General features: G+C 47.9%; 1 protein-coding gene across 2 annotated transcripts in view; it reads right to left on the reverse strand.

The window, feature by feature from the left end:
- BMP2 (bone morphogenetic protein 2) overlaps window positions 1-15,099 on the reverse strand; it is a 35,268-nt gene extending 20,169 nt beyond the window's left edge. For both annotated transcript variants that reach the window (XM_027898671.1, XM_027898669.1), the window contains exon 1: window positions 14,990-15,099. The gene's annotated coding sequence lies outside the window, so the exon portion shown is untranslated. The remainder of the gene's footprint in view (window positions 1-14,989) is intronic.
- Window positions 15,100-24,174: the final 9,075 nt, after the last annotated feature.

A 24,174-nucleotide genomic window follows, 5' to 3' on the forward strand; every position in this document is an offset into this window, starting at 1 on the left:
TTAAGCTTTTCTGGATTAAAAAAAAAAGGGCAATAAAAGCTCAAGTAAGCTCACATCTGAGATTTAAGCCTTCAAAGCTTTTTTTGCCTTTTTTTCCTCCTCTTTTTTTTTTTTTTTTTTTTTTTTTAGTGTGAGAGAGACACACACATGAGGACAGGGGGAGGAGGAGCAAGGATGTATGGAAAAAAAGAGGAGTGATTTTCCCAAGCTGATTTCTCTTCCTAGGTGACCCAGTCTCCCTGGGAATGCTGCCCATGTGATCTGCACCAACTGGATCAGCAACAGCACGAGAATGAAGAGCTCCTGCAGCACCAGTAAAATAAATGGCCAAGGGAGAAAAGCCAGCAAAGCACAGATTTCAGAGTCTGGCTGAAAAGATACTCAGGAAGACCAGGGGTGATCAAGGAGTTATTAGTGAGGGAAAGAAGGTGGACTGTTTCTGATTTTAAGACATTAGTTTCTTCTTTTTGTTGCCCAGATGTCATCATTGGAGGTTTAATTTCCTGTGCCCACCCAAAGGTCCACAAAGGTTCTCTACTGCCTCTGCAAGTGGTTTAATCTCTAGAGTGCATTTTGCTCATAATTGCAATCAGATCATAAATACAGATTCACATTTTTATATGGCTTCTTTGGGTCTGAATATATTCCAGTGTAACACAGGACACTTTTTGCTTTAGCTCAGCTTTGGTTTGCAACTTTTTAGTGTTCCTGTTTGAAGTCTTGGAGAGGAATATCAAGTCTAAATCCAGTGAACTTGTAAAGCTCAGCTGAAACTCTGTGTACTCAATGTAGCTTAAGCCTAAGCCCTTCCTAAAACCAGTTGTTACAATATCTTGGCATTTCTGGGACGAGTCCCCGATTGAACATGACAAAACACCAAGTATCTTTTCCCTAAAGACAGTCTCCCATGACCAGGACTCTGTGTCCTCACTGTTCTGCTCCGTGCAAACACGAGCTGCAGTTCCCACAAGAGCAGAGCTGACACCCCTCCACAGTAAAAATAAGTGACTCCTTCCTACCCCTCAACAGGCATTCCCTACAATTCTAAGCCTACAGGCAGCACCAAGGGGTCTGGTGTGCGGGGCCACTCCCTAAATACCATCTTTCACTACAGAAAACTCATTAATTGAATAGTTCTCCAAACTTAGGAATGACAAACTCACACTGCTCTGCAGTAAATTCTGCATTACCTACAACAAAATGCAGATTTCCTCTGAAACAGGCCAATAGGACCAATCCACAGGTTTCCAACATGTCTGATGACCCCTCTTCTTTTTTTCAGATTAAAAAAACAAAACAAAACCAAAACAAAAAGCCAAAGAAGAGAGAAACCACAGGTTTTCTGCTCAGAATAAGTCAGTAGCCTAAACAGTGCATGGAGAATGGAAAACTCATTGCCCTGGTTAGTGGGAATTGAGGCACCGGCAGGATTAAGCCACGCTTTACCATGGATTAATGTCCTCTTGTTGTCCCTCTTATCCAGGCGAAAGGGAAGCTCTCAATGCAGTTGGCTGGCTGCTCCACCAAAGTTAAAGTCAATTTACTGTGCTGGGGAGTCTCAAATGTTTCCTTTCCTCATAAATTACCTTCATTAGCTATGTAAATAGAACCCTAATGAGATACTAATTGGCTGTGAAGATTTCGATCTCAAATAACAAAAACATTTGCGCAGTAACACGCGGATTTTTGTTTGCAGCGTGAGAGCCCCCACGGGGCCGCGGACCTGCAAACAACACCCCACTCCTGTCCTGGCTCCCGCTCCTGCTGTGCCCTGCACACACAGACCTGGATACGAGCTGGAGGTGAGCAGGGTTTGATCAATACCCGCAGCCTTCTCCTCAAGGTCGTGTGGCTGCTCCTAAAGGATTTGTGAGGCTGCACCCTCCGATGAGCTCATTTCCCTTGCCTGACAGGCTGCAGGGAGCTTTATTAGGAGAACCGAAGGAGAGCTAAGCATGGGGAGTTCATGCCTGCAGGAGGATTTCATGGAATCACAGAATAGTTCGGGTCGGGAGGGACCCTTAAGGGCCATCTGGTACAGTCCCCCCACAACAAGCAGGGACATTTTCGACTGGATCAGGTTGCTCAGAGCCCTGTCTAACATGATCTCGTATGTGTGCAGGGATGGGGCATCCACCACCTCTCTGGTAACCTGGGCCAATGTTTCACACCTCATAATATAGAATTTCTTCCTTATTTCTAATCCAAATCTCCTCTCTTTCAGTTTAAAAGCGTTACCCCTTTCCTTGGCACAATGGGCCCTGCTAAAAAGTCTGTCCCCATCTTCCTTTACGTATTGAAAGGCTGCAATAGGCTGAACAACCCCAACTCTCTCAGCCTGGAGAGAAGCCCCAAACCCTCTGATCACCTTTGTAGCCCCAAATTTTTCACTGGTACCAACACAAGCAGAATTAGCCCATGGAGAGATGCCCAAGAGCAGCTGACATGGCTGTCTATCTAACTAAAATGAAGTATCAATAACCCAGCTCACACTCGATGAAAGAGCCAGTCTGAATTATTTACCGTATGTCATACTTCAGGTTTTAATTTCAATATATGGTGAGATGTGCAATAAATTATTCAGAAGTGTGACAAATTAAAACGCAGTTTCAAATCCCCCTGCATCTTCTCCTCTGAGGTGAGCAGCCCAGTTTGCAATGATGGTTTGCTAACCTATTTTTGCAAACGGATTTTCAGCTAGAGAGGCACAGAGGCACACACATTTTCCACTGCAGCAAATCTTATCCAGCTTGAATCATTTAACAGCCCATCCTCCTTGAGATGTACTGATGAAATACAGCTTGGGCACGGGGGGTCAAATGTACCTGCAGCAGATTAGCCCAGGAGTCCAAGGTTTGTTTGCTCCAGCTTCTCCCAGGGGATTCGTGAGGGTGTGAGGGCTCTTGTCCTCCCACTCGTATGATTATTTTGTGTGTCAAACAGCTTCTCAGGAAGACGTATTTTATTTTGCTTTCTAACTTTTTTTTTTCTCCCTTCTCTTTATTCACGATCAGGCTCTTTGTATTGGGATGTCAGGGAATAATGTTTCTTCTACTCTGAACAGTCCTGGGTTCAATAAAGTGCTTGTTGTTTTGTCTCGCAACTCATTCTTTGACCAGCCCTGCAAAGTTCCTCATGCCCACTTGTCAAGATATTTTTCATCCTCCTTTTGGCAAACAGAGTGAGGAAACAGATGTCAGTGTTCCTCCTTGGGACCTCCTTGGAGGCAGCTCCTTAGACACGAGCCCAGGTGACAGTGGTACAAGTTTTGTTCCTCCATGGGGAACACCTCTGCAAAATTACAACCTCCTGAGCAACACAACACGCAACAGTCAGTCTTGCAAGAGTGATAAGTTTAAGATCCAATATTTCCTGACTCATCAGAGCTCACAATGGAAATCTTTGTACTGTCTGAGGGGAGACATTCCAAGTTTCTGTCCATGAAAGAGCCCAAGTTCTTTAAAAATCGTGACATGTTTATGCAGACTAGAACAATTTTAGGTCAATTGAGGACATTCTGTCCTTCTGAAATCTGCACTGCTGAACTTGTGTCCAGATGATAGGAAATCTATATGTTGTAACAAGAATGTTTTCCAAAACGCAACTATATTTAAAACAAAATCTTTGGGACCTTTAACACATACCCAGTGCTTTGTACAGTGGTCTGCAAACAAAACCTTGTTTGTGGTTTTGTTTATAACTCATGGCTTGCCTGTTCCAAAATCCTGGGACTACCCCAGAGGTTTGATGATGAAAACTGCTCCCTGTTGAAAGGCTCTCTGTGGAAACCAAGTTCCATCAGACACAAAGGGTCAAGGAACCTCGACAAAGTTTAATCTGAAATATCCTGATTCTCTTTTGCCCCATCAAAGGCAAAGCAAGGATTTGGAATTGTATTGCTGGAATACCTGGAAGCAGCAGATGATGTGTGTGACCCTGAAGTGGGCACCCTCTGCCCTGTGCCCCAGCAGGGAATAATGGAAGCTCCCTGTAGCTCCACGGAGTGCTGGGATCAGGAGGGAGATCCCATCACCCAGCCCACGGGTATCCACAAAAACACCAGTGGCAACACCGGTGAAAGGCCATCCCACTGCTGTGCAGGGATGGAACCAGAGCCAAAGGGCAGTGGGGGCACCAGGAGTACAGGAATCTCTCCCCCAGAGGCAGAAAGGCTTCCAAGCACAGCTCAGTGAAATTGCTGCAGAAGGCAAACTGAGCAGCTGCCAGATCCAAGAGCTGCTGCTGCTGCTTTACCTGAAGTTAAAAAAGGAAAGGAAAAATAGTTTCTTTGGATTTCTGGAGAAGCAGAAACCCTGAATGTCTGGCAGCCTTGAGAGAACCCTCTACATAAACCTTTACATATAGATCTGTGTCTGTATGGGCGCCTTATCTGTGAGAACTCCCCAGCTGAAGGGTGCCCTACCCATTGTAATCTCCCGGGGGAGATGAACAGAAATCACTTTGTTTCCTCCTCAGCAAGAGTAAGGCTGCAGCAAAGGGAATCCCGAGGTGGCTGCACTTCTACTTCAGGGAAACATCCCAGTTATGTACTGAGCCTACTACAGTTGCATTAAGAACTGAGGGCAAACCATTCCTTGCACTGTGCCTCAGCTTCTACCCCTGAAATATGAAGTTAAAAAGCTACCAGGCATTGCACAACCCAATGTATATATCTGAGGATGTGCTGATGTGCCATACTGCCTGAGCACTTGGTCAGAAGAGCTAACAAACATTACTGATATTACAATAACGCTCGCAAATCACAGACAATCTGCAATTACATCAAATTAAAAACTGGTGGTCTTCACAACAGTCAGATGGGGCAGCACGAAACAGGAACTCGATTACAATCAAACTGTTTCAGCCTAAATATTCGATGTTTGGGGCACTTGGATTTAAAAATTAAAAGCTTGAACCTTACTTTTCACCAAAAAAAAAATAGGTGCAATGGCAGATTTTGCCTCAGTCAAGCCTGTGGTGCTGTGCCATGGTTTGTCAGGCTTATCTCCCTGCTGCTGCTGGTGTTGCTTTGGAGCAGTTCAGAGCTGGAGTCTGGTTCCTTGCTGTCCAGCAGTCATTCCTTAGGGCACATACCTTTTTTCCCAGCCAAAGCTGGGATTGCAGCATGAACCAGTGGTGTTGGCTGAAGCACTTTATGTGCAAGAAACAGAGAAGCAGCATCAGCCCGAAGTTACTGCTTGGAGTTTAATTAATACCAGGGTTCTTCACCCTCGTATTAATACTTTCCTCTTGAATTGAATGGGACTTGGCCTTGTCACAACAAGATCAGGGCAAGCCTTGGAAAACAATGTTATGACATCAAAGCCAAAACAAAGGAATGTCATCGCATGTGTCAGAAGAGGATGTGATGGGCTCCTCTTACAGTAGCAAAATAATGTCACTGTGAATCCCAAACACCTTCTCAGCTGCCAAGCGTCTCCATGAAAAGGAAGAGCAATGGGAGAACCTGGCAGGTGGCAGTTTCTTTAAATACTGGGAGATGTGGATGCTGGAATAAAGAGGCTCTGCTGACTCTAATGGGGCTGGACAGATTCACATCTGTAGGAGATCTGGTCCACGGCAACCAAACTGCGGAAGGGCCATATAAATTAAAACACCTCCTCACTGAAGGGCAAATAAATTCGTCACCAGCCTGCTCGGGCACTGCTCCCCGGCCCTCAGCGTGGAAATACGGCCACATCACTTTCCCTTGTGGGCAGGAGCTCTCAGTGCCTCGTGCCCCTCTGCAGTGTGAAAACCCCCACTTAGGGCTGGTTACTTTTCCTCCTGACGCTCGGTTGGAAGAGCTGCACTGTGAAATCCCTGTTCCCAGCAGCTCCTGCCTTCAGGAGGGGAGTTCCCCTGTGCCCCCTCCCATCCAAGGCTCAACAGTGCAGCCTTAGAAAGGGGATTTTCCAGTACAAACAGAGCGAAGCCAAACTCTTCTCCTGGCCTCTCCGTGCCCCAGCCCATATTTGCCCCACATATAATTACCTGTGGATTTCACCCAGAAGACAGAGGATTTCACTTATAGCCCCAAATAGGCAGCTCTGACGTAATGGCAGCCTGAGGAATATAGGTCAGGGAGGTGGCCTGGCCACTGGAAATGAATTTTAGAAGCAGAATGAGCAACCTTGTTAGAGGGGAAGATAGTAATCAGCAGTGGTCCTTGGATCTAAACATTTCACCTCCAGCACTCTGGGAGCTACAGCCCTCATCTGTTTCACTTTCCTATTTTAAGTTCCTGACTCACATCCTAAATATTGACTTCTATTTTTCTATTAGCACTGGATTTTCAGCCTCCATATTGACTTTGACTGTACCTATGGTTGATACTAAGCCTCTCGGGTCAACAAACTTTTATAGCTGTTAGCTGCTCAAACCACACTGGGCAGGAACTGGCACTATAGAGCAGTGGCTAGAAGCAATATTATTGGGAATTATAAATTATTCCTCTGCCTGAACTTTTCCTCTTATTCACACAGCTACATTCATTTTTAAACATGTGGCAAATGAATCGCGCGGCCAGGACAATTGGCACTCTGTGATTCCACTGGCAGGGATGGATTCTCCCCTGGGAACGGTGGAGTAATGCCGAAGCCACGGCAGGGGCACAGCAGCGTGATCTGGGCCGGCAATACCTCTGAGGACAGACAACAGAGGATCAGAAGCCCCAAATCCATCGTAGCTGCACACACAGACTCCTGATGACCTCCTTTGGCCGACAGTTTAGCACCGCATGTAACCGAGCTGTTGCAACCAAACATCAGAGGGACTCGGCCATCCATCACTGGCAAAACACTTCATGTATGTAAGAAACAATAACAACATTAAAAGAACATTAGGTCAGCGACAAAGCCAAACCCAAAAAAGTGAGGAAATGCAGCAATTAAGACCAACTTATGCCTCACAGTGTAATATTTTTCTGCAGACCACATACTATTTTTTGGAACTGGACCCACGGAATAGAAGCAGGGACAGGGAAGGTCCAGCCAGCACGAGCTATGTCAAGTATTTTCCTGACACAGGAGGAGTGCAGCATTAAGATGTGAGAGGAACTGGATAAAGCTGCATCCCTCAAGAGATGCCCCTTCGGGCCCTGCTGCCCCTGGGGACTTCCCCAGCTCGTGTCCCTGCACATAGAGCCCACAGAAAAGGCTGGTTTCCTGCCATCCCCCCTCTGCCACTCAACCTCACACCCAGCCAAAATGTCACCCGCGTTTATCTGAAAAGTTAAGTCCGTGCCATGTTCAGTTTAATGCTTTCTAAAAAGTTGTTATCACCGAGGAAATGATTCCTGGGGTGATAAGCTATGAATGACTTATTCATGCAGTATTTTCAGTCCCTCATCAGTCTACTAGATCTTGTGCTTATGTTCCAGTCCTTCACATACTGATTAATTTTTCATGTGCTACCAGGCCTTTTTCGAGCAAAGACTGCCAAACTAATGCAATCTGGCCATTTAGTGAGCTGTTCCTTTCCTTTTTTGTTTTTCTTACCCCATGCCTGGAGTACAAGCCCGTGGAAGGAAGGAAGGGTCTGTCAGGGAACTTGTATGATATTTGTGATTTATTATTAATTGCTGGCACAGCAGTCCCTGCAGGCCACAGGCCCCTGTGCCTGTGCTAGGCAACGTCTGGATGCTGTGCTGGGCAATGTATTGACTAGGAAGAGGGCTTTTCCCAGCCCTTTTAAGTAGGCAGGGACAGTTTTCCCCTCCTATGTAATGGGAAGGGCAATAAAATGCTGGCTGATCGAGTCCAAGGGGGGGGGGGTGAGGGCAGGCTGCAACAGAAACTGGGCAAGTGTCTGGAGGTGATCCCTCCACAGCAAACCTAGGGAACACGCTTTTCCCTTGCCTAAAGTCTGCAGAACGACAGTTTTCAAGGATTTACCACTTAATGGCAAAATTCTGGCCCACAATTACTCTGTGTCTCTCTGCCAAAGCACATACATGAGTTGTAATCAGAGAGTGTTTTTTTTTTTTTCCCATCCTTCCTCCAGCTTTGCCATGAGGTGGAAGAAGCTGTGATGGGTTGCTGTGCCAGGAATGGCACGTGCCTCATCCCAAAAAGCTGCGGCTCAAATCCTGTTGCAGAGAAAGCACCAGGCTTGCAGCACACAGCCCATGGCCCCGTCAAAATCCACGGGCACTTTCCACCCACACCTTATGGCAAGATCCAGGACAAGAAGGAGAGGCCATGGAAAGCGAGCAGAACATGAAATAAGTTTGTGTTTTTCAGATAAAGGCTATTCCTCACCATCTCCTTGATACCCAGGTGCTTTGATTTTTTTAAACTGATGTCAACTGGATGTAACAAGAAAGTAACATTTACTCTATTCTCAGTAATTCAGTTTCATTTGCCACCCAAAAACGGTGTCTTGAATGTGATCATCACTTGTTTTATCTCTTGGGGAAGGTCCAGACTCTTCTCCCAGTGTTGCTGTGAGAATGTGCCGGACTCAGAAGCAACACAGCCCCTGGGAGCACAAACGCCCTCAGGGCAGGGTCCAGCACCAGAACCTGCCTCTGTTTGACTCCCAGCCCAGCTGCAGCCAAGGCTCTGGCTGTTTGATACTCTGATTCCTCATCTGTACAACAAGGAAAAGGTAACCCTGCCTTCAGCAGAGCACTCTGAGGGTGGCTGCACCCCGTTTTGGAAGGGACTCTGATGCACAACATGCAGAATGACCCTCAGACACCTCAACCCGATCCTTCTGATGGAAACATTTATAGCCCCGTGGTTCCTAATTCCAGCTATATGTTACCACACCAGCAAGATGCAGCAAGATAAGCCTGTTGTCTCCCCCAGCTGATCAGCTGGCATTTTGGCTGTGCTAGCCAGCACACCTGCTGCCTTGCTGCCCCCCTGTTCTGCAAGCAGTGCGATTATTGGGCATTTGTAAAAAAAGACACACACAGAAAAAGCAGTGCTGGGTGAAGTACCTGCTGCCATCAGGGTCCCAAGCGGCCCAGCCCAGCCCAGCTGCGTGCCTGCCATCAGCATGGCCCGTGTGCTCTGAGCAGCTTGTCCTTACCCCATCACTCCACACATGGGACTCTATCCCCTCAGTGCCCTCACCCGGGGCCTGACCTCAATTATTAACTGCGTTTAGCAAGGACATTATTAAACCTGACTCTCTGCTCCCAGATGAGCTATCAAGTGTCTCTCTTTAACCCAGCAGGAACCTTTTTCTCACCCCATGCCCTTCTTATTACCCTTTATGTGCCCTGAAGCCTCCGGAGCAACACCATCCATCCCAGATAATATCATTTCTAGAAGGAGAGGGAGAAAAAAGGAAAAAAAAAAAAAGGAAAAGTCCATTCCTGAAGATTTTTTCCTAACTGGCTCCAAAACATCTTTCCATTTCCTTTCTATTTTAATCATCCATCTCTAATAACAAATTCTAAAACCCAACAGGTCTACCCAGTCACAGAAAACTGCTCAGCTGTGGATTAAAGCACATCACAGTTTTTAGCAGGACACTGGTTCTTTATACCTGTGAAAACTGATCGCAGCTGTCTATTATGATTAAAAAGCAAGTAGATATTAATAACTAACTACTAATTAGCTCGCATTTTAGTCACGGCTTTCATGCCAAACAAAACCAGGAGTGCCACTGAAACATAATATAAAATGTCAGCAAATGTCTCCACTTTTGTGCTTGGCAAATGCAAGGTGCTGATGACACCAGGGCACGGAAGGGCATTGGGCAACACTCTGTGCTCCTCCTGGGCTGTGGCACAGCAGTGCTCCAGGCTGTGGCTGGGGCAGAACCCTGGTGTGAGGCAGAGCAGCTCTGCTTCTGGAGCCCAGGGGAGGCTGTTCCTGCAGCTCAGCCGAGACCTCAGCAGCCTCTAAGCCCATTCCCTACTGCCTCGCTCCTCTGGTGTACAGTGGGATGTGTCAGGGTTCATCTCGTGTGTGCCACCCTCAAAGCCCACAGCTGGGTGGTTAACTGGGCTAGCTGGGAACAGCAGCTGGGCACAGCTATCAGCAGATCCCGGCACCTCCCAGGCGCTGCAGCCTTTGTGCAAGGTGTCCAGCAGCAGCAGAGCCTGCCAGCCCACAGCGCAGCTCTCCCACCTCTCCAGGCCCCAGTGCCACACGCCAGACCCTGTGCCAGCAGCTGCAGCGCCCCGTGGCTTCACCTGCCACACCTCATCATGCCTTGCTCCATCCACACCACCCTGGGCAAGAAAACCCACGGTGGGGCTGCACTTCTTTGCATGAACCACCACACTCCTCATTTCCAGTACTGCCCTCTGCTCCCTGTCCATACGGTGCCCAGCATCCCGAGGCCCTCATCTCCTCCAGAGCCCCTAGGGGCTGCTAGATTGCAAAAAATATACACCAGAGAACAGCTGGAGAGCACGCAAACATTCCTCAAACCTATCCTTTGGCTCATGGCAAGCAGCTGAAAAACGCAGCAGCCTTCAAATAAAACTCTATGACTGAACACTGCGAGCACCACGAAGGTTTTATGGATGAGAATGGTCCCTCCCCTCAAAATATTTGTTTTCAATACCCACAAAGTAGTATAATGTCATTTAGCGAGGAAAATTCTGGCAGTGGATGCACAGCCTGGCAGAGCTACAAGTCCTGTAGGTGTTATGATACACACACAACATGTTTTACAAATAGAAAGTGGTTTCCAGAGTTCTTTAATATATTCTAATTTCCCCCACCTCTGCCCAAAAAAGCTGCAGTTATGAAAATACTGTTGCATACTGAAATATTGAAGTCGAAATCTGAAGAGAGTTGTTTTTTTAAAAAGCTCTCTTTTCAACTATTCCTTCTTCTCTCTCTCTCTCCCTTTTTTTTTTTTTTTTTTTTTAAGTCAGGTATGTTTTTAGCAACTTAAACAGGTTGGGTTACCCACAAGAAGTAGTAATTTTTCCACCTAGCAGATTGAGGTATTCATACCCTCTTCAAACATTTCTAAATTTATTCTCCAGTATTATTCAAATAGAAATATTTGCATGTACACCCTGAATCGGATAAAACCCTTTTAGTACCAACCCGTGGGTAGAAACCACACAAATGAAGAAGATTAACAAAATGCACCTTCTTTGAATCCAAAGAGCCCTTGGAAGAAATCCTTCCAAAAAAAAATCCCTCGTCTCGATTGGCTATTAATGTTATTCCTACATTTTACAGGCGAATCCTGCTCCAGAGCAAACCTAGTACCCATACAACATGCAGTGAGATAAACCCCTCACTCGCTGGCCAGCAGCCACACGGGTGAGCAGTCATCAGCCTAATTTACAGTGGGACACCAAAGGAAGGAGAGAGCGAGGGAACTTCTCAGGGCCAGCCGAGACACCTGTGGCAGCTCCAAGAGCTGGGCAGTTCTCTCGCACACAGGCCAGCCCAGCACTGGGTTAGTGCTTCAGTCAGCGCTGACTGCACAGCGCACGTCCACACGGGTAAGATCCATCAGGAGCGCTGTCCGGGAACCTGGATGAACGGGCAGATGTCTGCTGGGACAGATCAGTGTCCTCTCGGTGTCACCGGTGTTTTCTTAACCCAAACAAAGAGGTTTCTAGCTTGTCTCGGGTGATGATCTCTGGGAAATGCACTGCTCTCAGCTCACTCACTTGGGATGGGGGATTAGCAAGCAGGCAGTGAGTTCCCCTATAGGGAGAAGAGCGAGGTGGAGGAAAGCTGCAGCCTGCGATCGGGTTTGGCAGGCTGAGCTACCCGAGGAACAGGAGAACCTCAGGGAGAGGACCTGGAATCCACTGGGGTTTCTCAGGCTTTGTGACCTGTTTATTCCCACACCCTACTGTGTTCAATCCACTACATCTGTTCCTCAAGGAAGAGCAGCCTTTCCAATTGTAAGCACAGAACGTCTCCCAGACATCTTTTAATTGCTACACATGAGGCAACCATGAGGCTCAGTGTAGGTTGTGATGAGGGAGAAGCTCTTGTTCTGCTGAAGAGGGGATGAGATGATGCTGAGAACAGGGCTAGGGCAGTGCGGTACCTGCGCCTCAGCTGCAGATCACGACCACAAGGTCTGTCTGTAGCCTGAGGGCAAACACTGAGAGAATAAGTTGGTGCAGATTGTATGAATTAGCTCAATAATGCTTGTCAGAAAATTACATCCCTGCTGTGCCACCCGTTAGTCTGCAAGTAGCTCCCGAGAAAGCAGAGGAACTAACGCTGAAGGAAAACATTACTCAGCAAAAGGTGGGGCCGAATGATTGTGCCTGTAGCATTTCTCACCTGTTTGCAAATAGACTCCCACCTTTACAACTCTATTTATTGGGTCAGATCCTCTGAGGTGAACTCAGCAATGCTGATTTAGGCTGGCTCTGAATCCCTGATTTACAAGCACAGTTACTGTGGCCTGTTGTCCATCTCCAGGTTGTTTGCTGAATTCCATAGCACGGTATTTCCACCTCCTGCTGCTGCACAGGTGCCCCAAGGTCACAAATGGTGAGCCCAGCTTTGCAGAACCCATCAAGACATTTGAGAAAGGCTTTTTAACCTGGCTCTTCCCCTTGAAAATCCGACCTGGGGGACACAACCCTGACCATCAGTCCAGTCTCCAGTGAGTCCCAACCCAGCAGACCATGTGGTTGAGTCCTGAGGGACTTAAGCATGTGCTTAAGTTCTCTGCTGGATCAGTGCCTTTGCAACCAGTCCGACTGCTTTGTTAGCAGTGCTGAGCACCAGGGCTGAGCTCCAACAGGAAATAGCAGCTTCCCTTTGAAGTCCTGCCACTGATGTTCACGTAGGTGGGACTTCAAAGAAGAGCCACCGCTTCCCCTCCCAGTATCGGAGGCCCCAGTGTTGGAGAAGCAGTACTGCTGGTTTTAATTGCATTAAGGGATGCTTTAGGGCGGACGATTCAGCCCTTCTCAGAAAAAGGACAACTTGAAAAGGTTCCCACCTGCTGGCAAGAGACCCAAGGAAAGGTGAACTAGCACCCCAAAATACCCTTTGAAACAAAGGTCTGCGCAAAGAAATCTCATTGTCTTCTGCTTTCACTGGAAACTACCTTGTGTACCTTGTGAGCATCTGCTTTACTCTGGAGCTGTACTCCTGGCCAGCTGGGATGCTGGATGAGGAACGGCCAACCTCAGCTCCCATAACAGAGATCACTGCAAAAACTGACTTCAACTACAGCCACACTGAGCCAACATGAAGAAATACCCCCACAGGCAACCTACATGGCTGATTCTGCTGCTGACTGACAGTGCAATCACACACAGGAGCTCCTTTAATTTCTCTGTATCTCTTTTCCTTCAGGGAAAACAAAACAGAGAAGTCCACATCCTAAATGGTGCCAATGATCTCAACTGATATCAAAACGTGGCTCCACCTTTTCTCTTCCCAGTCTGGCAGATTGCCAGTATCTGTCTCTTCTCTCCGTCAGACGGGAGAGAAGACGAAGACCCCGAGGACCCCTGAATGCACTAGAGAAGCAGCCAGCCTGCCCAGGGAACAAGAGAAACGGTGCAGGGCTTACATGGATTTGTGAAGCTCTTCCATGTTCATATTGCTTGTTTTCCTCTTCCCTGAATTCCCCTCATGGACCCAGACTGCACACATTTCTACGCTCAAAGGCCAGCTGCCCAAGCAGGCATGGATTTCGAAGGAAGGTGAGCAATTCTGTAATTATTCCAGGACTGAGTCCTTTGTGACCTCACTCCACAGAGTTCAGCTGAGCTCTGCTGTTCTTGCCCCCGACTTCCCATAAGCTGGTCATCCCACCTGGCCACTCCACGGTTTGTACCTGCACACACCACACTGGCACCCTGCCTGCAGAACAAACCCGAGTCAGCAGTAAAGCACAGTGTGCCACTGGGGATTAATAAGAGCAGGAATTCTAACCCCAGTAAAACCAGCTAAGCAAAGATGTGCCCCAAAAACGCAGAGAGCTCTGGGTGCCAGACCCTGAGGGGTTGAGCAGCAGCAGTACAGTGTGACAAGACTGGACTTGACCACTCAGATGATCCCAGCCCAAACCCTGATGTCTGATCTGGTGTGGAGAATGACCAAAAAGCTGAACTGGAACAATTTCTGGCTCAGGAATTAAAAACAAAATGAGTACAGAAAGTCCTTCATGTGTCTTTCAGTGGCCATGGCTTTGCTCAGCCAACTCAACAGCAGAACAACTTGCATAGAAATGCTTGAAAAAAGTTCTCTTTTTATCAATAGAAAAGTGATTTTTTCAAGACATTTCTTCTAAAGTTCTGAGCTTCTACCAAAAAAATTGCCAATGTGCATTCTCAGCCACAATTATGCAACAATTCCATATTCAGCAGTTTTCCATTACAGATTCTTGGGATTTAAGAGGCTGGGGGGTTTAATTGCTATTTTTTTCTAAATATTTAATCAACATTTTTCACCGAAGGAGAAAAAATATTCTGGCCAAGTGTTGGTTTCTTTGCAAGGTTGAGAAGGGCAAGGGGGAGAAGGGGTCACTGTATTTTTCCTTAAAGACACAAACATTCTCTTATAACTGAAGCCACCACTGCACTTGTGAGCCCGACAAATTTAGAGGACTCAAAATCAATCAATAAAAAAAGAGCTCGACCACAAAGGAAGTTCTGGTCAACCCTTCAGCTTTACATCACAGGCAACATTAATTTTATCACAGCCTTAAAAAGTTAAAATAGAAAAGTGCATCTTCTTGGAAAACAGCAGTTATTTTCTTCCCCTGCTCAGATATTTTTATAAGCCCCGGTTCCACCAGCCTCACTCCTGTTGAGAATCACCTTACCCTGCAGGGCAGACCATTTATTTAGAGGTGAGATCTTATGTCCCTAGCAGGACACGAAGATGCCTCCACCCAACAAAAACTCTACTGTGCAGCTGAGCTGGACCGGCCTAAATCCCAGGTCCAAGTCTGGTTTGAAGCATTACCCATCCTGTCTGGATCCTGGCCTCTACAAACAAACAGGCCAGCAGGTTTGGAGAAGAGGTGAAGCCTTTCTCATTAGCTGTGAGCAAGGAAGGAAGTTGTAGCTTACCAAAGACTGCAGGAATTCTGGAGTCCCTGCTTCCCTTGACAGCAGTGCTGGAGGCGGAGAGGAGCCGGGAGAGGAGCCGGGCAGAGCCTCGCAGGGATGGTCCAGCCAAACAGTTGAGATGACCTGGGAAATGAAACACTGCACATGAGTAAGGGTGGCAGAACTCACTGACAGACACCTTTCTTGCTGGCTAATCAGAACCACGATTTACAGCTCTTTCCATTAAATCTTAGCTAAAGGACACAGTGGCACAGAGTTCGCTGGCAAACATCTGTCTGAATCCTTAATTGGTTCTGATAGGTCGTTGTTGCCCCTCAACATGGTTTTCTGCTTTTTCAACACCAGCTTCAGCAAAACTTCCACTGGGAAAAGGTTCCTCTGGCCCAGGAGGAATCTTCTGGTCAAAACACATACAAAAAAACCTGGCCAGGGCAGCCAACCATTTCAGCAGTCAGAAGATGCACTTCTGAAGGCCTGATACAGATCAGGGAGTTGAACTTGGATCTCCTAAATCCAAGAGGGATATCTTAACCCCCAGGCAAGAGGCCATTCTTGGATGTTGCTTTCCTGTGGGAGTCACTTCGTACTGGCTGTAAGTCATAAAGTATTTGCTGGTAACAGCGAGCCCAGTTCTGCAGAACAGAGAACCAGAAGGAGCCGGAACGTGACGCTGGATCTCCCGAGCGCCGAGCGAGTGACTTGGCTGTCCAGCGGTTTATTGCAGTGATCAGCAAAAACAAACCTTCACAGACCCCGTGTCTGGATGGAAACAGCATGGAAAAAACTTGCAATCTCCCAGCATCTTGTGCAACAGGAGAACCGTTTCCTACCCGCTGTTATGGGGGGCAGATCTGCAGAGTTTATCACCTCTTGTCGCCAGAGTCAGGATCTGGCCTGCTGCCTTCCCCCTCATTCAGAATGCACTTTCATCTCTAGTATAAACACCCAGAAATATCAAAAGCCCTGTTGACAGTGCTGCTCTCATTTTCTACTTTCAGAAGTTGCCAAAACGTACAAAATCAAGCTCCCCGAGTCACAGTGGGCTGTTTTGTCAGTTTATCCAATCGGTAACGTAATACTATCACAACCTCTATCATTCTCGCCCTTTTCTTTTTTTCTTCCCCCACCCCTTTCCTTTCTTTCTTACACAAGAATTTCCCCTGGAAGGGAACACAGTTCCACCAAAAATTAAGTCGCAGCATCAAATTTCAAACCTGCAAATATCAATCAAATATGGTCCTGATGGAATATCACTGTCCACGTGCTGCACGAGCATTGTCTGGGCCGTGGGAGGCATACTAAGGATATTATTGTACTAAAGGGGCTTCTCTGGGAATTTTCTCTGAGACTGCAGGAGTCAGAAAGAGCAATGCTTTGCTCTCCCTTCCCTACTACCTCAAAGAACACGTCTGAGGGCTGGCCCTGTATTTTTTCTTGTCTTCCCAGTTCCCTTCAAAATTAGTGGGAAAATCTGGGCCTCTCAAAAATACAGAATCGGGTTCTTTCTTATTTCATTAAGGAAAACAAGAGCAAAATGAGCAGCACCATTTAGCAAACAGCAACTCCGTGGAAAACTTCTAGGAAAACAGGAGCGATGCCAAATGTTTCTGCAGCTCCGGAGTTCCTAAGCAGGGAAACACATCCCCGTAGCAAGGCATGCGTGACATTTGCAAATGACCTTCACTTGAAATCAAGGTGGAACACACACACATTACCTCGGTACATCATTCACTCTTAATCTATTAACGATATGACTCATTAACATATTAGCAGCAGTCGTGGTGTTAATGGGAGCAATACTAATACCACTGTCATTGCAGAGCTCGCAGGTTCCAACACGCCGGTCCTACAGGCATCCAGCAGAAGGATTTGTGACCCGGCATCAGGAAGGTGGTGAGACGAGGTTTGATAACCCTACCACAGTTACTACATGGGATGTGGGCTGTTATCTCTTGTTATCTCCCCGAAGAATCACAGAGACCTAACTGTGCAATCACAAGGATTGTTCAGCTGTAAGATCCCTGATGGGTATCTTTGCTGGACATGGGATGAAACCCTAAAGAATGGTGGTTTTTTTCATATTTTTTAAATGTTTCTGTTAGTACTCAGTCAGGTGTGAAATGCCTGCTGAGCTCTTGCAGAGATTTCTGCTTCTGCAGGGTGCAAGAACACTCTCACCTCAGGGAAAGGTTTTATGAAGTAATTTTGCAGAACTTGTCAAGAACTGTTGGGGAGGAAAAACACACAGCCTAAGAAACACTGTTGCACATTCCTTTTTCTGCCCTTGATTTCCCTGCTTGGCAATCTCATCTGAAAGGACTTGAGGAATGACCCCGTTAGTTTGGGATTTCCAGAAGCATAGTTCTCCTGACGGTGAGGGAAGGTCCCCACGTGTCTGAGCCCACCCACGAGGCTCAGCCAGCACTGCCACACAGCCAGAAAACCCCAGAGCCCAACAAAAGCACTCTGAGCCACAGCCCAGCTCTTGCAGAGGAGTGTCAGGCTCAGGATGGTTGTGTTCTGCAGAGGGAAGGTGTTTACACAGGACAGTTAAAGTTATTGAATGATTCCTGATGGTATAACATCGGTCTGATTTACCCTAAGTGCAAACACTGCTCACAAGGTTTAGGGTGCAATTGAAGTTCAGGTTTCAAGTAACCTTAAAAATCTCACAGTCTAAGAATCCAGCTTTGGGGACTTGGCTCTAGAAAACTGGCTATCAAGACTGGCTTCACACACAGACCCAAATCTGCAGACACAGGTCTGCCTCTGAGACCATGGCACAGGGGAAATGAGCCCTTCTGTGAGACCCTGCCACGTAACCCTGAGTCTGTGGATCTAAAATACACACTGCAGTGGAAAGTAAGATCAGGCAGGCTGGGAGCCACAGCTGGGGTGGGAAATATTCACAGTAGCTTTATATAAGAACAATAAAACCAAGCCTATAATTACCTTCCTGCTCACCCTCACCACGCTGAGATGAAGTCTCTGCCATTAACATCTCATCTACATACAAAGGTAGAGCATCTTTGAGTGTATTAGAACAGGGGAAGCTACATCTCTCTTTTGGGAGAGAAAAGTACAAGTCACCTTAACACCAAAATCACTGCATTCACGTGAGGCCTTGTCCTATTATAACCAGTGGTAAAAAAAAAGACACCTGTTGAGGTGTGTCTGATGACAATGTTGATGTGGTCTAACTCAAGGGAGCTCTCTGGCCCCAAGAACAGATGGAGATGGGACTCCAACCCCACAGCTAAGGCTGCCACAGCCCTGCCAAAGATGGCTGGGGCCACCCAAAGAGTTGTCCATGTTTACCTTCCCAACTGGTTTATCTGGCTCCCACCTGCTGGCTTTTCAGAGCCCCCAATCTATTATTATCAAGAAAATTGTATTAACTACTACGTGCCCGAGTGAGTGAGTAGACAGGCTCAGCCACTGGGAATGGGAAAACAAATTCTCAAAGGCAGCTCTCTCCTCCTCCCTTTCCTCAGGCTTCCTTTTATTTTTACAGACAGAATCAAAACCAGCCCAGGTCACCCCACTGCAGGCAGGAGGGACAAGGCCCCAGGATCCTCTTTGCCTGTTTTTAGCCTTTTTCAGGGCTCCAGCCAGATGTCCCAGCTAACAGGGAGAATCCTGCTAATTGTGCACTTGCTGGAATAGCCACAGCTCTCTGCCTTCCTGCTCCAAGCTGAACATCCCCCTGCAATCTCTACTGGGATGAAAGACAGCAAGTGACATCCCCTTCCTCAACATCCCGGAAAGAGGAAAAGCTCCCTGGTGCCTCTCCCTCTGTACTGCTGACTCTTGATAATCTGTCCTGTGCAAAGAATATACGAACAGTCTTTGTCTCAGCATGGGAAATACACAACTTGGATCACACAGTGATCCAAAGACTTCTTTGTGAGATCTGCAGAGGTGTGAACTTCACCTTTGCAGCACTTTTGTGAAGCCTCTGCTGCTGAGCCGTACCCCCCTTTAGAGGTGGGGACAGCCTTCCCAGCACTCCTGCTCTGTAAGAACATGGACTTTCTATCCAGGCTGCCTTCATGGAGGCTTTGAGAGGAGAGCTCCTAAATTGAAACCACATTGCCCAGCCTGAGCCAGAGCCTGCTGCATGAGCCCTGTCTACTCCCCGAGTGTTTCCAGTGCTGATCGCTTCCCGGCGAGAGCACAGAACAGTAGGGCATACAGCTCCCGGGAATCTGCCAGCATGGAAACTGTGCTGGACTAACAGCTCACAAACCTCCACCAGAGCTCTGGGACTGTCTTTCGTCTTTCCAGGGTCTTGGTGGGCTCAGAGTGGTCTGAACAGCTCTTTGTGTCTGGAGCTGCTACAAGAGAAACACCTTTCCTCTTTTTTTTTTTTTTTTCCAGAGGAGAAGCTGTTGGGACGTGCTCAGCATCTCGCTCTGTTCCGATAACCCTTTCGGCATCCCTCCATGTTCTGGTTATTCATTTGTTACCACTGAAATCTGATTCCCCATCTCAGCCCTCTCTTATCAGCCCCTTTCGCCGAGCAGTTCCAAAGTTAGTTTTAATCTTTGCGCTCTTTCTCTGTCCCCGAGGCCTCGTTTGCTGCGGGAGGAGGTGAGTGATAGGACTGACATTCTGGGGGGAAGGGGCTGCCCTCCATTAACTCGCTGTTATCTGTCTATTCATCTGCCCACAAAACAAAGGTGTGATTGTTGCTCCAGCTCACAGACCTGTGCTGGCTTCACTCCAGCTCCCGTGGGTCAGAGGAGCAGAGGGGACAGGGAGGCACGGCCTGAGCAAGCCCAGCAATGAGAGGGGTGCCGTGCTGAGGTCCATACAGCCATATCCTGCCTCGTTACTGGCACCTCTGGGTGGGAATGATCCCATCCTGGCCACAGCCTGCCTCCCTTTGGATGTACAAACCTGCCCATGAAACACAGCTTGGATTCTGCACCACCCCAGCATCTGGCAAACCCGTTCTGGGCTGAGCTCTTATAGCAATTATATAGGATATAGGGTGCTAGAACATGAGTTCCTTTATCTCTGTTTCCCACATTACACCCTCTCCTAAGGCAAATTGATGCAGCCCCATTGAAGCCGAGGCACTGACTGACACCAGCGGAAGATCTGGCCCCGATTCTGCCCTGCTTTGCCTCTGGGTAGTCATTTACACCTGTTCAGAGTGCAAAAGGCAACAGCAGCAACCGCTGGAGCTGCAAAGCACTGAGGTGCCATCCCAGCCCTTCAGAGCCCGACGTGCCACGCACAGATCAGTGGCACAGGGCCCAGTTCCCTCTGCATCTCAGTTGGTTTTGGCGTTGCACAGAGGCATCCTCTCTTCAGCTTCTAGTAAACCTTGAGATCCTTGCCAAGATTCATGAAAGAAAAAGTTGTGACCCAGTTCCTGGAGGGTGACTTAGTGTAACTAACTCTCAGTGGCATGATGACACCCTCACGAAATCCAGCAGCGCACTGGTCGGTCCACGAAACACGGAGCTAAGAACCAGCCCTAATCCAACCTTACATGTGAATGCCTTTTCCTTTCCTTGCACACACAAAATCCCTGGCGATTTCCGGAAGAGCTGCAGTTGTGCAAGCCAAACAGGGCTTGGCTTACTTTCTGAATCATCACAATAGTGCCAGTTTGCATGGACAACATCAGCTTTTGAGCAAAGCTTGCCAACACCGAAAAAACCTTGATGTCTCAATTAGACCCCAGCTGAGTGCAGCTTCGGGCTTGCCTGGGCTGTCCAGCTTTAAAAGTGTGGCTGAAGAGTCTTCCAGGCACTGGGCAGACCAGTCTCCACTCACTGCGTGCAGTACACCTGCAGGAACTGAGGCTGAACTATACTTTGTCATTTTACTGCTCTCAGTCATACCCTGTGCTGGTTGGTGGCCTGTACAAACAATGGTAAAGCTGGACAGCCACCAACACACAACTTCAGAACCTCGTTTTTTCTTGGAGAATCCCAGCCTCTTCTGGTTTTTGACACTGCCACCCACAACCCACTGAAATTACTGCAAGGCCTTCAGAACCAATTTCAAACAAAATGGACCCAGCATTTAAACTAAGACACCATGTTTAGATCTGTGGGTTGCTTTGGGCTTCTAATTTCCATGGGGATTTGCATAATAAAATACAATAATAGGCTGGGTGAGTACATTGAGCAGTGGCTGTCAGCCAGGAGCTAATGAGCTCCACTGCAGACTGTTTAGCCCTGGACAAGTCACTTGACCTTCCAAAGTCACATCATCCCCATCTGTGCAATGGGGATGGCAATGCTTGCCTCACAGGGGTGTTGTGAGAATTAATTAGTTGCTGCTTGTACATCACTTTGATGATGTTAAAAACTACATGCCTGCTAAGTATTGTTATTGTATCATGGCTGGGAAGATATTGCATTTCGGGCTAAATCCTGCCCTTGGAAAAGGATGTGTCTTTCCCCATATCTTGTGCAAGCAGCATTTATATAATGTTGGTACCAAACATCAACATGCACCTTGTACCTCCAAGGTTGCCAAATCTCTGGAACAACAGCCTGCTGGGAGTCATGTGGCGTCCCATCCCGCCACAAACAGCTTTGGGCAGGAGCCCAACTGCAAACCCTTTCTCTCTCTTCCCCCACGAATTGAGATTAGTAAAAGTTTCCATCAGGGATTTCAGCGGTGACCTCAGGTCTGGGGCTCCATGTGCCACACAAAGCCCAGGCAGCACATGCTGCCGAGGAAATCCTGCCTGGCACAGGGTGCCAGGGACAGCCACGCACATTCCTGCACACGGGAAAGCCATGATAGCTGCAGTGAGATTGGATGGCAGTAGGAAGATGTGGATACACACTGAGCACAGACAGATAAAGGTAAGCTGGGATGGCAGCAGGAAGATGTGGATACACACTGAGCACAGACAGATCAAGGTAAGCTGGGATGGCAGCAGGAAGATGTGGATACACGCACGAGCACGGACAGATAAAGGTAAGCTCCCCTTGCCTAAACTCTAAGCCTGAGCTGGGTGCTCCCTCTCCTGTATTCTCCCCTGAGAGGAAAGACCTTGGCATTTGGGCCGAGATGCTTCCCAACTGTGCACAAAGAAAAGAATCCCAGTGGCTGCAAGGGGCTACAGCTCCGGATCATTAACAGGCTCAAACCACAGCATGCAGCCTGCTCAAGGCACACATGGGAGTTATGCATCCAAATTTCAGTGACATTCAGTGGAAGGCGGCCAAATGGCTGCCTTTGATTCCTTTGAAGTTTGAGCCATAACTGTCACTGTACCTCAGACGTGTGAACTGCTCTGAGAAGTGTCCCATCTAGACCAGACTGCGATCAAACGGTTCCACTAACCTGAATTTGATGAAGATGGAGGTTGGGGTGAGGCTGATCGGCACCAATGTTATCTGAAAACACACAAACCCCAGAGCCAGCAGTTTGAAAGGGTTAAAGAAGCAGCTTGTTTGGGTAGCTGGTGTACACTAACTATCATTTTCAGTCAGCAAGCAATGACTAGTTAGCGGGGCTTATCATCCCCAGCTATGTGAGGAATTACAATAAATGCCTGAAATGCAGGCAGGTTTCCGGCTTAGGTAGGTAAATAATGGAAGTCACTATTTTTGTCTGAGTTGCAAGAATTCCCTGTGCACACGAGCTCCCCACCCCCTCCCCACTGTAACACAGCAAACTCCACTCCCTGCTGCTGGACAAAATGAAGTCCTTTCATGCATCCTTGGGACTTCTGCTTTGTCTGCAGAAGTAGCCGACTCACGATTTCCTTTTTGATGGAAAGCCAGAGGTTACATTTTCTGCATTCATTTGTTTTAAATACTCCCAGAACTCAACGACCTAAAGATGAGCAGAAGGAGATAGGAGCTGCTCTGAGACAGGGACTGTGTGATTTGTAGGAAGAAAGTAACAAAAGAAGCAACAAGAGCATAATTCTGGTGTTCCCAAAATCTGCTAGCAATCCTCCCATTGCTTTCAGGTGACATGAGGCTTCACCTCTGCAGCACTATCCCATGCTGAAAATGCTCCCAAACTATTCAGTGATTCAGCTGCTATTCCAACAGCCACTGGAGAAAACTTCTGGCTGCATCTGCAGGATAGAAATAGGATAAACTTTGGATAGCACCTAGTAGTAAATAGGGAATAAAGTCATTACAGTTGATTCTCATTTAGCCCAAGGCCCTTGTTCCTGCCCTGGCATCCCCAGGCACGTGCCCGACCTGGCCTCTCTCGGAGGCCCCTTTGAGGTCTGTGCGAATGCCAGCTGAAGGAAACAGCGGGTGGGGAATCAGGGTGGGATCCTGAGCCTTGAGGAGTCCCACGTTGAGCTGGCCAGGCTCCAGGCTGGTCCAGCAGCGCCGCAGCCCCGGTGAATGCACGCACTGTTTGTGCAGCACGGCTGGGGGAAGCCCGGAGACGGTGGGGGCAGGGAAGGGTTAAGCAGCGGCAGGGCTGGAAGGGTGTCCTCTCTCCCTGCTCCACACATGCCGTATTCCTTAGCAAAGTGAACATATTAACACTGGCATGCTCCCACACACCGCCTGGCTCTGCGCCAGGAAATCATAACCCAGCTATTTGGCACACAAGGCCACAATTTTATTTACACAATCAACTTCTTGATAAACACAAAACTTACAAAATATACCACGCCCTTAAAATAAAAAATGAAAAAGTGTCGGGGAGAACATCAGTAACCTGACCTTCTCAGCCAGAAGGGCCAACCTGCTTTGAGTTGACACCGCCATCCCAAAGAAACCACCTGTGGATCCATGAGGGTTTGCCCTCCCAGGGTTCTGCGTGGGGACATGTGGGTGCTCTGCAGGGCTAGCAGCTGCCAGAGGGATCGGGGCTGACCCAGGCAGGTTTCCTCCTCCTGGACCCCCATCCTCACCTCCTTGCCTGGTGCCAGCAGAACCCCTGGCCAATGTAGCTGTCCTCTTGGGAAGGGAAGAGGGCCCTACTCCACCAGTAACCCCAAAACAGGAGAAGCCAGCCTCCTTTACTGCCCTTCTCCTCTTCCTGATGTGGATCTTGTCAGAGGGGGTTCTGTGTCTCTATGAACATCATAATTTTCAACTCTATGTCCTCCAGTCACCAACTGCAAGTGGAAGTCATAGGTTTTCTTTTGAGAGAAAAAAAAATGTGATTTAATGTGGCAACCAGATTTTCTGGAGACATATCCCACTTGCCAGAGCACCAGCCAGATCATC

The sequence above is a fragment of the Empidonax traillii genome, unplaced genomic scaffold, assembly GCF_003031625.1.
Source record: "Empidonax traillii isolate 1590-97213 ecotype Southwest subspecies unplaced genomic scaffold, ASM303162v1 scaffold614:size843888, whole genome shotgun sequence".
NCBI lineage: Eukaryota > Metazoa > Chordata > Aves > Passeriformes > Tyrannidae > Empidonax > Empidonax traillii.